Below are 4901 nucleotides of genomic sequence, written 5' to 3' on the forward strand. Positions count from 1 at the left end.
GTACTGCACACACATGGTGCACATAAACCCATACAGATACACAGATATAAAAATAATAAATAGGGGTTGGGGATTTAGCTCAGTAGTAGAGCCCTTGCCTAGCAAGCACAAAGCCCTGGGTTCAGTCCTCAGCTCCAGAAAAAAAAAGAGATCTAAAGAAAAAATAATAATAAATAAAAATAAAAGTTAAATCTGGGCATGATGATACATGCTTTTCATCTCAGCACTTCGGAAGCAGAAGAAGGCAGATATGTATGAGTTTGAGGCCAGTCTGGTCTATATAGTGAGTTACAGGCCAGCCATAGCTACATAGTGAGATTCTGTCTCAAACAAAACATAAACATGTAGAAGACTGGTTAAATAAATGGCAGCTGTTCATACAGTAGAATTCTAGAAAGCTCTTTAGGGACGAGCCAGGAGAAAACAGCAGGAGCAGAATGTGTTTGTAAAATTCATTTGTGTGTATTCAGGCAAGAAAGAACACACACACACACACACACATTCTCACACACACATACACACAAGAGAGAGGGGGGCACATCCTAGAAAAGCAGGTAGGAGATAGGGAGGGTCCACCTGGGGGTGAAGACTGAGGCCTCCAGGAAGCCCCAGTGAGCTTCCTCCTGGCATCTCGCCCTATGTGCTCCTCACCCTTGTGGGATTGGTGGGCTTACAGCAGCCCATCAGATGAATGCAGGCCAAGTCATAAAAGATGCTGTGTGTTCCTAAGCGCTCTCTCTCTCCCTGTCTGTTGGTGAAGCCTGTCAGCTGCCATGGAGAACCTGCCTGGTAGAGACCTGAGGCCCCCTGCCAACAGCCCATGGAGGGAAGCACCACAGTGGATACTCTAGTTCACTGAAGCCCCCAGACCACTGAACCATGAGGCCCAAGGGACTTGAGGATGTGCTATGCCACTTAAAAATGGCTTCACTATGGTTGACCGTGTTCCCCTAAACCTGGTCTGGTCATGTTGGCAGCCATACAGGCCGGCAGTGTCTTGGTGTACCTGTGCCTGTGTGGATCCATACTGACAGCCAGAGGCCCAGGACCCAAGAAACAGGTGAGCTGCTTCTTGCTACCCACAATGGTCCAGCCCTTCTCAGTAGCCCTCGAGAGGCAGCCTCAGCCCTGGCCAGCTGTGGCCTGAGGGAAGGGATGGGCGATTCAGAAGGCAGAGTAGGCTTTGAAGGAGCCATGTGTGCTTGCCTGCCCTCACTGCTGGTTTTAGAGGCTGACATGGGAACATTGTTAGGTGACCGTATTTTCAAAGCTCATATTGAAGCAGATGGTCTGCCCGAGGATGTTTTCCCAATTTAGCCATTTGCTTATATAAAAAGCCCAACAAGGAGTGTATGTCAGCTCCTGCTGGACTGTCCATTAACGAATCCCCTTTAAGAAGTGGAGAGAGAGCTGGGGATGCGGCTCAGTTGGTAGAGTGTTTGCCTAGCACGCATGAGGCCCTGGGATCAATCCCAGCGCCACAGAACCTGGATGTGGAGGAGTATTCCTATAACCCCAGTGCTAGAGAGGTGGAGGATGAGAAGTCCACAGGCAGCCATAGCTACATAGCAAGTCTAAGGCCAACCTGAGCTACATGAGCTCTGTCTGGGGAGGGGTGGGGAGCAGAGCTATGCCCCTGCCACCTGGGGGCGCCACCACCTGGATGGAGGGATGGGCTGACAGGAAAGGTATGTGCAGATCTTAAGGGGAGCACCATGGGATCTCCAGAGGGATGATGTCCCCTCCAGAGCTACCCCAGGACATCACTGCAAGCCGAGTCAGGGCTAGTCAAGAATTGAACGGCTTCAGCTAGTGACGATGAAGCTCACCCTCCAAGTATGGGGACATACCTGAAACTCAGCAGCTGGCTCTTGACCCCAAGCCATCGCCCTCTGAGGGAAGATCTGAGAGGAGGTGGGGCTCACCCTAGAGTTCAAAGGGGCACCCCCACTCACGAGGTCCTACTGTGGCTCACACAGGGCCTCGTGTCTCTGCGTTGGTGCCGCACAGAGGCTGTGGTAGCAGCAGCAGACCCTTCCCACACCGCGCCAGACAGATGTGGCCATCCAAGGTCACAGGTTTCCAACATTCCCTATTCCCACTGCCACAGACCTGACAGCATTCTCCTCCTCCTCTCGTGTGTGTGTGTGTGTGTGTGTGTGTGTGTGTGTGTGTGTGTGTGTGAGTGTTTTTATGTGTCTGAGTGTTTGCCCGCATGTGTGAATGTGTACAGTGTGTGTGAAGTACCAGTGCTCTTAACCGCTGAACCATCTCCCCAGCTCTGCCTTCTACATTCACGGTTCCCTCCTGGGCAGGCACTGCCATGTTAACCCTGAATTTTGCACATAGGCACAGAGAGAAGACAATGACTTGGTCAAGGCCACACAGCTCCCAAGCAGTGGCAGCAGGACTCAAACCCAGACCCAGCGGACTCAGCACTGGCCTGTGTACAGTTACCTCCCTGCTTTGCACTGAGACCTTCTGCAAACATCTACTTCCTCTGTCTCTGCCTTTGCCTGGAGTGGGACCACTCTTTTCCCACAGACTCACTGTTGCCCTCCAGTAATCCAGTGACTGGATTACTACATCATTCCCAACTGGTCTCTTCTCTCTCAGTGGTGTGTGGATACCGTGGGACCCTCCCGTCTCCACCCCCAAGGCTAGAACTACAGACACCGCACCTGGCTTTTTATGTGTGTGTTGGGGATCAAACTCAAGCATTTTGCAGAATGAGCCATCTCTCTGGCCCCTCCTCTCTTTTACTCTCTCTGACCACCCGTACAATATGTGATCACAGAAAGTCACAGGCTCTTCCTTGGGTGAGGGCAGCTGTCGGGCTCTCCAGGGCCTAAGTGTATGTCCTTCAGGCTCTGCTAAGCTTCTCAGACTTGTCCGCCTGCATCCTCTCTAATGTCTACATGTCCCATGATCCTCCCTGCCTCACTCTGCCTCCACTTCACTGTTGTGGTGTCACCTTTGAGGACAGAGGGCTCAGTGTCTCACTAACAGCTGAGAGGACCTTTAGTCTACAGACCACATTTGCAAACACCAGCTACGTGAACAGATTGTCCCTGCTTCACAGGACACTGCCCATATGCTTAAACCTCTTTTACATATGATATGAGACTCAGAGAGGCTCAGCACCTAGCCAAAGGTCACACAGCAAGGAAAGACAGACTGAGATAGGACTAGGCTTCTCCTCCCAAGAAGCTGCTCCACACTCTGGTAGGTGCAGAACCATCAGGAAATGGCCCTACCTCTCTGGCCTATCCCTGTCCAACATAGCAGAGCAGTGTCTCTGTGTGACGTCACACCTCCTCTTCGCTTCACCTTGCTTTGGCTTAGAGGACGTGGTAAGAACAGGGCCAGTTTCAGCCTCGACATCCACTTTCTCTTTGAATACTGTTCCCCACACTGACAGCAGGCCCAGGCTGGGCATGGGGAGGGTGACAGGGGCATGGAGCCTGGCTATAGCAGCCCTGGACCAGTCATCCATCCCCATCCCTTGCCGCCTGAAAATGCAAGCATGCAAGAGCCCAGCTGAGCCTTGCCAAGCTAGGGCCTCCCTGGGGACAAAAGATGTTCATTATTTAGAGCTGTGGAGGGCTTTGTTGTTAGGTGGCATTTCAGTAATGATAGCTATCCAATGTACCTGAACAAGAACCTGCATCTATCCAGGGAGTTGGCAGTCTAAACGTGGGTACCAGGGAAGTCTGTGGTGAGCCAGAGCTGGGGAGAGGCCCCAGTTCCCCTCTGAGGCACTGCTTCACTCCGGCTTCTCCAGTGTCTCTCTTAGACATGGCTGCTCACACACCAGACCATACATCGCAAGCGTCACAGGGTGGGCCACGTGTCCTTCATTTCTGTTCTCCAGATCTGGCAAGGGAGTGCAGAGCCAGTGAGCGCCAGCCTTTCTCCTTTAGCCAAAGCCTTAGAGGCAGCTGTAGACATGGAGAGCTCATCGTAGGGCGACATCCAGAGCAGGAGGCAAGGAGAAGGATATTAAGGATGTGTTAGGAGCCTGAGGCTCAGACCCTCACAGGGTTGGAAGGCACCGTCCCCAGCTTTGGGGCTCTAGGGTCCCTTCGGGAAGCTGGCACTTGTACTAATGGAGGTGTGTGAAGACAGCACCAAGGGACATGGTCCCCTGATACCAGAGGCCACGAAGTACCAGTTGCCACTCTCAGGAGGAACTGTCCACCTCTCCAGCCCTCTCCCACTCTGGACATGCCAAGCCTCCACCCTCAGTCCTTTGTCCTTTTCTCCACAAGACTCAACTCCTGTGTTACAGCTGCCCCAACCTTCCACCCCTTCCTTGTGCCCCTGCCGTCCTTTGCACCAGCCTCTGTTATGGGGACAAGGGCCACACAGTGGGCACATACCACGTCCCAAGTGCAAAGACCAGCGGACCATTTATGTGAACCTCTTACCACCTTGGCATTCTGAAGTGGGTGCAGGGAGTCCTGCATTGCTTAGACCAGGAACCAAGGGCAAAGTCACATGGTCAGAAATGGGATGTCAGGACTTGAATCTATGACTTGTCTGGATGCAACCCATGGCCCAGACCTTCACAAGTTACACCTTTATAGATGTGGGTCCTTCTCATCTGGATATTGAGTTCCAGGTGGCACAGTATCCATCAGGACCCATGTACAGCAACACACACTCAGGGGCCGCACTTCACTCCATCACCAGGACAGATGGAACCAGCTTTGAAGCTTCACGGGAGCAAGTTCCCTACGGCAGCCAGCCGCCAGCAAAAATAGCCATCTCATTTGCATGGGGTTGTATGAAGGAAGAAGCAAGAACTCAACTTCAGACAAAGGAATATTTTCAAATTTAAAAATAAAAAGAGGAGAAGAAGAAAGGCAATGAGCAGCCAAGCCCCCACGGAACACTGC

This window comes from Onychomys torridus, chromosome 8 (assembly GCF_903995425.1).
Source record: "Onychomys torridus chromosome 8, mOncTor1.1, whole genome shotgun sequence".
NCBI lineage: Eukaryota > Metazoa > Chordata > Mammalia > Rodentia > Cricetidae > Onychomys > Onychomys torridus.